The sequence below is a fragment of the Trachypithecus francoisi genome, unplaced genomic scaffold (assembly GCF_009764315.1).
Source record: "Trachypithecus francoisi isolate TF-2019V2 unplaced genomic scaffold, Tfra_2.0 Lachesis_group5, whole genome shotgun sequence".
Classification (NCBI taxonomy): domain Eukaryota; kingdom Metazoa; phylum Chordata; class Mammalia; order Primates; family Cercopithecidae; genus Trachypithecus; species Trachypithecus francoisi.
The window spans coordinates 131076400-131089283 of record NW_022681470.1 but is presented as its reverse complement, the minus strand read 5'-3'; the positions used below and the strand labels follow the sequence as shown (position 1 = coordinate 131089283).

The 12884-nt window shown below is 51.0% G+C and overlaps 1 protein-coding gene across 3 annotated transcripts in view; it reads left to right on the top strand.

The window, feature by feature from the left end:
- The first annotated feature begins 1835 nt into the window (after positions 1 to 1835).
- Positions 1836 to 12884, top strand: part of SLC25A42 (solute carrier family 25 member 42) — a 48481-nt gene continuing 37432 nt past the window's right edge. The window contains exons 1-2 of one of the 3 annotated variants that reach the window (XM_033196691.1): positions 1864 to 1975; positions 10792 to 11080. The gene's annotated coding sequence lies outside the window, so the exon portion shown is untranslated. Of the gene's footprint in view, positions 1976 to 10791; positions 11081 to 12884 lie in introns of all 3 variants that reach the window. The other 2 variants (XM_033196693.1, XM_033196690.1) reach the window with 2 other exon arrangements.

Here is a 12884-nt window from a genome sequence, read left to right as displayed (position 1 = left end):
CTCCACCTGGAAGTGAGGTGGGGTGATGGTATTGGAGAAAGCCCAGCAGGGACCTGGCACCCAGTTGATGTTTAACTGACTTCAGCTTCCTTCTCTTCTCTGGAGGGCACAATGGGAGGCCAGGTCCTGGAAGTTGCCAGGTAGCAAACCATAGGTGGCAGGTATGGGAGAGGAGGTCCAGGTAGGCATATCGTGAGAATATCAGGAGTTTGGTGATGGCCTTGGGCTAGTGATTTCCAGTCACATCCTCCCCATTTGAAACTTGTGTATCACGCACTTAGCAGGGGCTTGTGCAGCCCTGAAATGTGAGCCCTTTCTAAGGTTGGTTTCAGCCTTGCTCCCTCCCAAGATTCCCTGGTTCTGAACTTGATCTCCACCAACCCTGGCTAGCACCTAGAGGAAACAAGAGCTGGTATCTGGAAACATTTGTAGCCTTCTTCATCTTGAAAATGAAGGGTGAGTCAGAGAACAGAGTGGCCTCGGGGCAGGTGCCGATGACACAGCCATGCCTGAGATGGCAGGTGTCTCCCTAAACTGCTGGCATTTTTCTGCAAAGCAACGCCATTAACCACACTTCACAGAGGAGCTGAGGCTCACAGGCCGCACATGACCTGCTGAGGGTCAAATGCTTTCACCAGATAATTAAAATGAGAGCTGGGTTATAAATTTTCCCAGGGAAGCAACCCCATAGAGGAAAGATAAAGGCATAGGAATCATTTTCCCCCTTCTTTTCCAAATGAAACAGCTGAGGCTCACAAGGCCTTTGCCCAAGGTTGTGTGGTGGGCCAGTGATTGGACAAAGATTACAACCCAGGTCTCTTGAGGCCCCCAGTGGCTCTTCTCTGACACTCCCTTTCCAAAAAGCAGGCTGTTCGAGATTCATTGTCTGGTTTAGCAACCAACGTTCTGTGTAACCTTGGGCAAGGAGCTTGACCTCTCTGTGCTCTGGTTTCTGTAAAAGGGGTCAGTGGTCGCTTTGACCTCGTGGGATTGTGGTTAAGATTCAGTTAATTCATAAAAGGCTTAGCAGGGAGGAGGCCCAACAGGGATGTCACTGGATACCATGGCAGGTAATCAGGGACACAGGTCAGACACTCAGAAAACCACACAGCGCGTTTCAGTAGGATTCCGCTCCTTATTTCCATGTCTTCACACCACCTCGAGATGCAGAGGGCAGCTCAGAGTGACCTCCAGCGAATCTGTCCTCTCTGTGTCGTCTGCAGGGGATTAGTGGGGAGTAAGGGGATGGAGAATTATCCAGGAGTCCTTCAGCCTTGATGGTCCAAGTTCACAGCCGCTTCTATGCTGGGTGGCCAAAGGGCGGACTCTACACGAGAGCCTCAGGGGACCCTGCGCCAGGCGTCGGAGGCCACGTCGGGTTGCCGCGCTCTGGGTCAGACTGCACCTTGAACGCTCCAGCCTTCCCTGGGGCGTACCGCCCACAGCCGTTGCGACTGGCCGTGGGACCTGCCAGTCTGCGGCTTTGCAGCCAATCCCCGTCTCCCCCCAGGCTACGCCCTCTGTTCCTCTCGCCTCTGTGCCACCGGTCGCGCCAGTTTCCTCGTAGCCCCGCCCTTGGTCCCCAGCGATTGGCCGACAGTTCTGCCTGTTTTCTGCCAAGATTCCTCGCCTGCCTCCAGGCCCTCGCCTCCCAGCGCCTAGCACCCTGCGGGACCCCCGAGGCACCCTAGGCCTCTCCCAATAGCCCCACCTCTGCCCGTCAGCGATTGGCTTCGGGAACTGCCCATCCGCTTCATACCCGCCAATCACTGACGTTTCCAGCGCTGACTGGCCAGGGAGCAGCCAATCGGGGCGTGGCGTGGACCCCTCCCGTGGCGCGCTCTGGGGGTGCGCGAGGCGGGGCCGTGGCGGCTGGAGGTGGCGGCGGCGGCGACGCGTCCGGGCCGGTGTGGGGGCGCGGGGGGCGCCGGGGGGCGCAAGCGTCAGCGGCCCGCGCTTGTCGGGCTGAACTGAGGTAAGGCACGGGTCCTGTCATGGATCCCGGGGCGAGGGGCGGACGAGGCGGGGCGTGACAGCAGCGTCGCGAGGGCAAGATGAGGTTAAAGACCCCCCAACCCCACACTCCACGTCTACTGCCCTCTGGGGACTACTGCATCCAGGTCTGAGCCCCTCACCCGCAGCCCACGCACGCCTGACACCATGTCCCTTTTCGTTGACATCCCCCATACACCTGAAACTGTCCTTGCTGACATCTCCCACACTCCTGGGGCCTTGTCCGCGGCGCCCCGCACAGCTGGGTCTGACATCCCCCTCACCCACCTGACACCGCGCCCCCACTCACGAACACCCCTCACATCACCTGAGACTGTCCCTGTCGATGACACCCCCACATCCACACCTGAGCCTGTGACTCCTAACTCACGGTCCCGCAACTCACACCTGGACGTGGTCCCGTCCCCCACTGCCTTTCCTCATATCCAGGTATCTGCTCACTACCCTTGTACCCACCTCCCTGGCAACCTGGGTCCCTCTTCTCAGGGACTTCCCCCGCCCCCCCCGGCAACTGCCCTCTGGTCCTGGCAGCCCCACACCTCTGTCTCTGCCCTTTGTCCCCCCTCCTACCCTCTCCCACCTTGGGCTTTCTTCCACGTGCACCTGTGTTCGCACACCCTCTGTAATAATCCCCGCGAATCCCCCAGGTCCTCCAATAGTCCCCCAGGCCTTGGTGTCTCAGGATCGCTGCACCCTCCCCTCCCCAAACAAAAGCTTACCCCAATGTTCATTTCTAACAGTGCTTGACAGTCTATAAAGTGATTTCCGGACCTTAGAATAATCCCATCGGTCAGACGAAACCGGAATCTTCTCCATTTTACCAGCCATAGACCTAAACCACTTGAATGCTAGAGGCAGAGACTGTTGCATCCTGGGCATCGCTGACCCTCTGCTGTGGGGACCCACCGCGTTTGGGCCCATCTGTTATGTTTATCTCAGAGGGATTGGCAGGAGTCGTGACTTTGACTCGGTCCGGAAAAGCTTAGCTGGAAGGGACGGCCCCTCTGCCAAGCATGTGTCTCGGAGTCCTGGGGCAGGCTGGCGGTGGAGACGCTACCGGAGGAGAGGGGTCATCATCTTGGGTACCTCCTGCAGGATGCCGGAGAGGGAGTTGCCGGGGCCGGGGCTCCCAGCCCTTGCAGACCGGGGACCCCTCTCAGACACTCCTTGGGCCCTTGAAGCCGATAAACAGAGTAAGGAAACACTCTTTAGAGTGAGGCAAACTACTGTTTCAGCTGTTTAAAGCTAACCTGCAAAACGAGCCTGGGAGCCTGGCGTGGTGCTAGGAATGATTCTTCTGGAACTTTTTAGTTCTCTTGAGTCTGATTTGCAAGCATGCAGCATAGAAGGAGGACAGTGGCTTTGTTGTTGAAAAGCAATAACGTGCCATTTCCTGTAAGGCTTGCGGAGCATTTCTTATCCCCTCCCACCTCTCCCTGCAAAGACGGTGCGAGAATGTTCCAGAGGGTCATGTCACCTTCAGCTTCTCCTGTGGAAACTGAAGCCATTTGGGTTTTCTGTCCAACTTCAATAGGGGTCATTTAAAACATATATGGATGTGTATGTATATATGTATGTATATGTGTGTGGGTGTGTGTTGTACACAGTACCTATATGCATGTTTATATACATATTTTATATACACATATTTCATGTGTGTTATATATGTACATGTGTATAAACTTTGACAAGATAATTGAGTATATAGTTTTTGGGGTTTTTTTTTTTTGAGAAAGAGTCTTGCTCTGTCACGCAGGCTGGAGTGCAATGGCATGATCTTGGCTCAAGGCAACCTCTGCCTCCTGGGTTCATGCAGTTCTCCTGCCTCAGCCTCCCGAGTAGCTGGGATTACAGGCATGTGCCACCACGCCCAGCTCATTTTTGTATTTTTAATAGAAACAGGGTTTCACCATATTGGCTAGGCTGGTCTCGCACTCCTGATCCCAAGTGATCTGCTCGCCTCAGCCTCCCAAAGTGCTAGGATTACAGGCGTGAGCCACCATACCCGGACTATTATATAGTTAAAAACAAAAAATCAAACAGTACAAAAGGGCATGTACTAGAAATCAGGCAGTCTACCCCGTTCATTCTCAGATGCACCTAGTGTTGATAATTTCTTGTGTTTTCTTCCAGAGGTAGTCTATGACTGGGGTGGCAGAAAGGGGTGGGGGGAGGTATATCCCCCAGCCCTTTTAAACCACTGGTAAATTTGCATTGAACAGACATAGGCATTCTAAGGCCACTCCCCTACTGATGGCTGTTTAAGCTGCAGCCCATATTTAGCTTTTACAAACAGCTGCAATGGATAGACACATGCATTATCATGTACTAAATACACAGTGAACGTATTTGGGCTCCAGCCATGCCCAGACACTTCAGACCCCCCTGTCTTGCCAGCCGTGCCTGTAGTCCACAGTTACTCAGGAGGCTGAGGTGGGAGGATTGCTCGAACCGAGGAGTTCAAGGTTGCAGTGAGCTATAATCATGCCACTGCATTCCTCTCCAGCCTGGACGACAGAGCTAGATCCTGTCTCAAAAAAAAAAAAGGGGGGGGGGGGGGCAAGTCAAAGGGCATATTCATGTAAATAGTTAATGTCCCTCCTTCTCCTCTCAACTTGTGAAGTTGGAAAGCCTGATTCCTCTCCTGCGGCCAGCTCAGTTATTATCAAGTTTTGTGGTCTGTCCCATCAATAGGTAAAAAATAGCACAAGAGAACATCACTTCCATGCTTCCTACCCCTCTCTTAGGTGTTCTGGCTTGTGGGGTAGGGATTAAACATTAGACTTGTTTCTCTGCCAGTCAGACTAAAGTTCAAGAAATATTTGGGGCTGGACGCAGTGGTTCACACTACCCAACACTTTGGGTGGATGAGGCAGGAGTATTGCTTGAGCCCAGGAGTTTGAGACCAGCTCGGGCAACATGATGAAACCCCATCTTTATAAAAAAAATTTAAAAATTAGCCAAGCATGGTGGCATGCACAAATGGCCCCAGCTAGTTGGGAGGCGAAAGTGGGAGGACTGCTTGAGCCCAGGAGTTCAGTGCTACAGTGGGCTATGATTGCGCCATTGCACTCCAGCCTGGGCAACAGAGCAAGACCCTGTTTTTCTGTTTAAAAAAAAAAATTTTTTTTTGAGTTCCTGCTCTGTGAAGCTTGTCACTGTAGCAGGGAGCAGTGGTGGTGCTGAGATTTTTGGCTCAAGTTACCTCAGCAAGAACAATTGCTAGAAGAACCATTTAGGTGTTGCTGATTTTTTTTTTTTTTTTCCACTTGGGTCTAGGAAAAGAAAGATGAGGGCATCATGAGAGATTGAGACGAGTCAGATGTTAAATCTGTCTGTGAAGCTGTTTTGAGACTCTCTCCAGTTGTCCAATTTCTCACCACTGGTGCCAGATGGAGGGTGTCGTCATACTGAAGTCAGGCCTCTGCCCACGTGTCATACAGTTTTTTTGTCTGTCTCTTCTATTTTGGCAGTTAGACATTAAGAGGGGATTATTGAGACGATCAGAATCATTCACTTGTTTGGGTTTTGCAAGACAGGGCTTTTAAAAATGCATTTGCATTTTTTATTTTAAACATGAAATACTTCTTCATAAAGAGTATATTGGCTGGATGTGGTGGCTCACACCTGTAATCCCAGCACTTTGGGAGGCCGAGGCGGGCAGATCATGAGGTCAGGAGTTCAAGACCAGCATGACCAACATGGTGAAACCCTGTCTCTGCTAAAGAATACAAAAATTAGCCAAGCGTAGTGGCACGTGCCTGTAATCCTAGCTACTCAGGAGGCTGAGGCAGGAGAATCGCCTCAACCCAGGAGGCGGAGGTTGCAGTGAGCCAAGATCATGCCATTGCACTCCAGCCTGGGCAACAGAGTGAGACTCTGTCTCAAAAAAAAAAAGTGTATTATGTCGGGCCAGGCATGGTGGCTCACGCCTTTCATCCTAGTACTTTGGGAGGCCGAGGCACACGGATCACTTGAGGTCAGGAGTTCGAGATCAGCCTGGCCAACATGGCGAAACCCCGTCTCTACTAAAAATAAAAAATTAGCTGGGCATGTTGGTGGGCGCCTGTATTCCCAGCTATTCTGGAGACTGAGGCAGGGAGAATTGCTTAAACCCGGGAAGCAGAGGTTGCAGTGAGCCAAGATCGTGCCACTGCACTCCAGCCTGGGCGACAGGGCAAGACTCCATCTCAAGAAAAAAATAAAAACAAAAATAGCCAGGTGTGGTGGTGCATGCCTGTAGTCCTAGCTACTCAGGAGACTGAGGCAGGAGAATTGCTTGAACCCTGGAGGCGGCGGTTACAGTGAGCTGAGATGGCACCACTGCACTCCAGCCTGGGTGACAGAGCGAGACTCAGTCTCAAATAAATAAATACATAAATTAGCTGGCCTTGGTGGCATGCACCTATAGTCCTAGCTACTTGGGAGGCTGAGGTGGGAGGATCACTTGAGCCCAGGGGATTGAGGCTGCAGTGAGTCATGACTGTGCCACTGCACTCCAGCCCGGGTGATAGTGAGGCTCTGTCTCTTTTAAAAAAAAAAAAAATGTATATAACGTGTATGTGAAAAGAAAGAAGATTTAACCAATAATGAAATTAGTACTCAGCTCAGGAAGTAGAACATTGTCCCCTGGAGGCCCCACCCTGTTCACAGAGCTATTTTTAAAATATGCTTGTCAACATTTGTTTTCTTCACTGAGCACCTTTTGCTACAACCATCTTGGGCTGAATGCTTGGATTCCAGGGGCTCAACAAAGTTCTCTGCTGGCCAGATTTTCTGCTGAGCTCTCTGCCAGCCCAGCAGCCTGTGAAGTTCTGGCAGGCAAATGGCTGAGGACAAGCCACCAGCTGAGGGACAGGCCAACACTTGGAGGCTTGGCCTCAGATCCCTGCATATTCATTTCCTGTGGCTGCCATAATAAATTACCACAAACTGGGGGGCTTCAGACAACAGAAATATATCCTGTCATAGTTGTGGAGGCCTGAAGTCCAAAATCAAGGTGTCAACAGGGCTGGTTCCTTCTGGAGGCTCTGGGGGAGTCCTTCCCAGGCCTTTCTCCAGGCAAACCTTGGAGTTCTTGACTCGTGGCTACATCACTCCAGTCTCTGCCTTTGTATTCACGTGGCTTTCTCCCTGTTGTGTGTCTCTTTGTGTCCTCTCTCTTTTTTTTTTTTTTAGAGATGGGGTCTTGCTATGTCGTTCACACTGGAATGCAGTGATATGATCATAGTTCACTGCAACCTCTAACTCTCTGGCTTAAGTGATTCTCCTGCTTCAGCCTACTGAGTAGCTGGGACTATAGGTGCAGGCCACCACTTCTGGATCTCCTCTTCTTTTTTTTTGTTTTTTGAGACAGGGTCTCTCTCTGTTGGCCAGGCTGGAGTGCAGTGGTGCGATCTCTGCTCACTGCAACCGCTGCCTCCTGGGTTCAAGTGATTCTCCTGCCTCAGCCTCCCAACTAGTTGGGGTTACAGGCATGTGCCACCATATCCAGCTAATTATTATTATTATTATTATCTTTTTTTTTTTTTTTTGAGACTGAGTCTTGCTCTGTCGCCCAGGCTGGAGTGCAGTGGCGTGTTCTCGGCTCACTGCAAGCTCCGCCTCCCAGGTTCACGCCATTCTCCTGCCTCAGCCTCCCCAATAGCTGGGACTACAGGCTCCCGCCACCACACCCGGCTAATGTTTTGTATTATTTTTAGTAGAGATGGGGTTTTACCGTGTTAGCCAGGATGATCTCGATCCCCTGACCTTGTGATCCGCCCGCCTTGGCCTCCCAAAGTGCTGGGATTACAGGCATGAGTCACTGCGTCCAGCCTTTTTTTATTTTTTTAGACAGAGTTTCACTCTTGTTGCCCAGGCTGGAGTACAACAGTGCAATCTCAGCTCACCGCAACCTCCACCTCCCAGGCAGGTTCAAGCCATTCTCCTGCTTCAGCCTCCCAAGTAGCTAGGATTACAGGTGTGCACCACCACATCCAGCTAGTTTTTGTATTTTCAGTAGAGACAAGGTTTTACGATGTTGGCCAGGCTAGTCTCGAACTCCTGACCTCAAGTGATCCGCCCAACTCGGCCTCCCAAAGTGCTGGGATTACAGACGTGAGCCACTCCTGGCCGATCCCCTCTTCTTATAAGGACACTAGTCCTTGAGTTTAGGACCCACCCTAAATCTCAGGGTGAACTCATCTTAAGATCCTTAGCTGATTGCATCTGCAAAGACCCTATTTCCAAAGAAGGCCACGTTCTGAGGTTCCAGGTGGACATGGAATTTGGGGGGATGTCATTCAACCCCTATACTTAGCCAGTATTTCCAACAGGACATTATTAAGGGAAATGCTTGTTCAGGTGCCTCTGTTACTTCAGGAAGAATAGGCCAGTGGGGTCAGACACGTTCCTCAGCCCCTCCAGACGGCTCATGTTGGCAGCTTCGCTTACTAATCTGTCTCCCTTGGAAGGTGGAGGCATCTAGATGGTCTAAGCCAGCAAGGACCTGGACTAGTGAATGCATAACGTCTTTTTTTTTTTAATACAGGGTCTCACTTTGTTGCTCAGGCTGGAGTGCAGTGGCAAGATCACAGCTCACTGCCACCTTGAATTCCTGGGCTCAAGTGATCCTCCTGCCTCAGCCTCCCAAGTAGCTGGGGACTATAGGCACACACCACCATGCCCAGCTAATTTTTAATTTTTTTGTAGAGACAGGGTCTCTCCATCCTTCCCAGGCTGGTCTCAAACCCCTGGGTTCAAGCCATCCTCCCGCCTCAGCCTCCCAAAGTGCTGGGATTAGAGGTGTAAGCCACCGCGCCCAACTCCACGTGTATACATCTTAATTTTGCTTTCTGGGCTATGAGCTCAGTCCTGTGATTATCTCCTGTTGATACCCGGTCTCAGAAGGATGGCACAGACACACATCAGACCACCACTCAGTGATTGGAGTACCATATTGGTCAGTCTTGAGGAGAGGCTGGGGTGCTATGGTCTGATCTTCAGGGGGCCAGGGAGATTTTCAGGAAGCTCTGGGAGATCTGAAGTTAATGAGGAATTAACCATATGGCAGAGCCAAGGGCTAGAAGAAAGCAAAATTAGGGCTGGCGCGGTGGCTCACACCTGTAATCCCAGCACTTTGGGAGGCCAAGGTGGGTGGATCACCTGAGATCAGGAGTTCGAGACCACCCTGGCCAACATGGTGAAACCTGTCTCTACTAAAAATATAAAAATTAGCCAGTTGTGGTGGCGGGTGCCTGTAATCCTAGCTACTCAGGAGGCTGAGGCAGGAGAATTACTTGAACCTGGGAGGCGGAAGTTGCAGTGAGCCGAGATTGCACCACTGCACTCCAGTCTAGGCGACAAAGCGAGAATCTGTCTCAAAAAAAAAAAAAAAAACTAAAAATATAAAAATAAAGGAATGTTCTTTGACGAGCAGCCGGACAAGTCATCTAAGTTTTGTTTCACATTGTAGGAAGATTAACCTGTGGGGGGATGCTCAGCCTGGCATGGGGCGACCCAGAATGAATGAGGGTCTTCAGGTGGTGAGATTGGGCAAATGGGATCTTGCTGTGTTGCCCAGGCTGATCTCCAATTCCTGGGCTCAGGCTGTCCTCCCACCCCAGCCTCCCAAAGTGCCGGCTGGGATTACAGGTGTGAGCCACCGCACCTGGTGAATATGTACTTCAATCACCAAGCATGGGGAAGCCAAGTGTCAGTGTCTTGAAAGCATGCTCAGTAGGCCAGGGCCGTGTTAAATGGGATTTGCCCCAGCCCCGTCTGATTCCTTATTAGGAAGAACGATACTTACCAACACTTGTCACCCACTTGAATGGCACTATCCTGTGATGATGGTGACAGATGAGGAAATCAAGGAATGGGGAGGTTTATTTTTCACTTTGAATTTGTTGTTTGTTTTTTCAGAATCTTACTGTGTTGCCCAGGCTGGAGTGCAGTGGCCTGATCTTGGCTCACTGCAGCCTCTGTCTCCTGGGCTCAAGTGATTCTCATGCCTCACCTCCTAAGTAGCTGAGATTACAGGCACCTGCCACCATGCCCAGCTAATTTTTGTATTTAGCCAGGCGTGGAGACAGGGTTTCGCCATGTTAGCCAGGCTGGTCTCAAACTCCTGGCCTCAAGTGATCTGCTGCCTCGGCCTCCCAAAATGCTGGGATTACAGGCACGAGCCACCTCACTCAGCCGAAAATTTTTTTTAGAGACAGGATCTCGTTCTGTTGCCGAGGCTGGAGTGCAGTGGTGTGATCACAGCGTATGCAGCCTCGACCTCCTGGGTTCAAGTGATCCTTCCACCTCAACCTCCCAAGTAGCTGAGACTATAAGTGTGCGCCACCACACCTGGCTAATTTGTTTATTTTATAGAGACAGGGCCTCACTGTGTCACCCAGACTGGAGTGCAGTGGTGGGATCATACCTCACTGCAGCCTTGAACTCCCAGCCTCAAGTGGTCCTCCTGCCTTGGCCTCCTAAAGTGCTGAGATTATAGGTGTGACCCACTGTATGTGGCCTATGTGGAAGTTTAGTGACACATCCAGTGTGTCACATGCTAGACCCCATCTTCCCACAATACAGTGTGGGTGGCAGGCAGCTTGTGCATGCTGCTGTGTGGCCATGAGGAAGAGAATGGTTGAAGGGGTGTATTCTTGCTGCTGTGGGAGGGATGGCTGAAGGGCAGGAGGATGGTACAGCAACAGGTAAAAGCACCTGTCTGCAGGTGTTATGTTTCTGCTTCCTTGCTGGGCATGGACACTGAGTGTGATGCGGACCCTTGCCTTCCAGGGACCCCCGCCTTCCAGGGACCCCCCAGCCTGGTTGCGGGGAAGCAAGTGGAGAGTGGCCCCTCAAGTGCAGTAGAGAACCACAGACTGCTCAGTGCAGGGCAGAGCAGTTAACTCTGGGGGCAGTGAGGCCACGACATTTAGGAGCTTTGAAGGATGCAGAGAAATTTGCTGGGATTGGAGACTGCGGCCAAAGCAAAACTTGGCGTGTCCAAGGAATTAATTCACTTGTCCAGCAAATAGTTGTTGAAGGCCAACCGAGTGTGGATTGTTGTGCCAGGTTCTGTGTGGTAAGAACATAGGATTTTTTTTTTTTTTTTTTTTTTTTTTTGAGATGAGGTCTTTCACTATCACCCAGGCTGGAGTGCAGTGGCATGATCTCGGCTCACTGCAACCTCTGTCTCCTAGGTTCAAGCAATTCTTCTGCCCCAGCCTCCAGAATAGCTGGCATTACAGGTGTGCATCACCATGCTGGCTAATTTTTGTATTTTTAGTAGAGATGGGGTTTCACCATGTTGGCCAGGATAGCCTTGAACTCCCGACCTTAAATGATCCACCTGCCTTGGCCTCCCAAACTGCTGGGATTATCGGCGTCAGCCACTGCGCCCAGCTAATTTTTGTATTTTTGTAGAGACAGGGTTTTACCATGTTGCCCAGGCTGGTCTTGAACTCGTGGCCTCAAGTGATCCGCCCACCTTGGCCTCCCAAAGTGCTGGGATTACAGGCATGGGCCACCAGGCCCGACCAAACATAGGGCTTTTGAGGTGAGGTCAGTTACTGAAGTAGACCCTCTTGGTGGAGGGATGTGAGTACCATTCAGTACCTTGGATTGTTTTAGATCACATCTAATGGCCTTTGGTGACAGGTGTGGGTAGCACTGTCTGCAAGGACAGAGGACAGCAATTGATCATAGAATTTCCTGGCTCTTTCAGGGTGTTTAACCCACAGAGACCGCAAAAGGGTTGCTGTAACCAAAGATTGTCTGAAAGGCACACAGGAGTGAATGCAGCAGGAAGAAACTCCCCATTTGTGAGGCAGTCTGTGGGGTCGGGGTTAATAGGGAGCAGCCATTATGTAAGATGTGCCCGGATCCCTTAGGCAGAGTTAATGCCTATTAACTAGAAAAGAAAACAGCCTTTATCAAAGACTGGCAGATAGGATGTTAATTGGCTTCCGTTTACTGAGAGATTACAGGATCTATTTCACGGCTGCTTATAATAAACTCCATCCACAGAGAAACTGTCCCCACCCCCCAACGTTTGTGCAAACATTTCCTGAGTCCCAAGGGGTGGAGCTGGCAGTTGTATGGTGGTCCCCACAAGGTAACAGCATAAATGGTGGGCCTGTCTTATGGCTGGTTGGGAAGGTATGAGACAGGCTCAAGGGAATCAGGCACATGTGCATATGAGTGTGTGTGTGTGAGAGTTCATGTGAGAGTCTGAGTATGCGTGTGTATGTGTGAGTGTATGTGTGAGCGAGTGTGTGTGTGTATGTGTGAATGTGTGAGTGCATGTGAGAGTGTGAGTATGCATGTATGTGTGTGTGAGTGTATGTGTGAGCAAGTGTGAGTGTGTATATGTGTGAGTGTGTGTGTATTAGGATAACCCATGCACATGGGGCTTATAGGATGCTTTAACGGTGCTGTGGCTCACACCTGTAATCCCAGCACTTTGGGAGGCAGAGGCAGGTCAATTGCTTGAGGCCAGGAGTTTGAGACCAGCCTGGGCAGTATAGCAAGACCCCGTCTCTACTAAAAATAATTTTAAAATTAGCCGGGCATGATAGTGTACACTCATAGTCCTAACTACTCAGAGGCTAAGGTGGGAAGATCACTTGAGCCCAAAAGATGGAGGCTGCAGTGAGCTATGATCTTACCACTGCATTCAACCTGGGTGACAGAGTGAGACCCTGTCTTGAAAAAACAAGTAGCTTGTCCTCCCCTCTCCCAAGCAACTGCCAACTTGCTTGGAACCAGTGTTCCCATTGCTCTGGAGGTTCTATGCCGGAGCTGGTGTGTGATCATGAGTTATCGAAGATCCCATGCTCCAGGTTCACGTTTCCTGAATAATGCTGTTTAGTAAGTCATTTCCCACA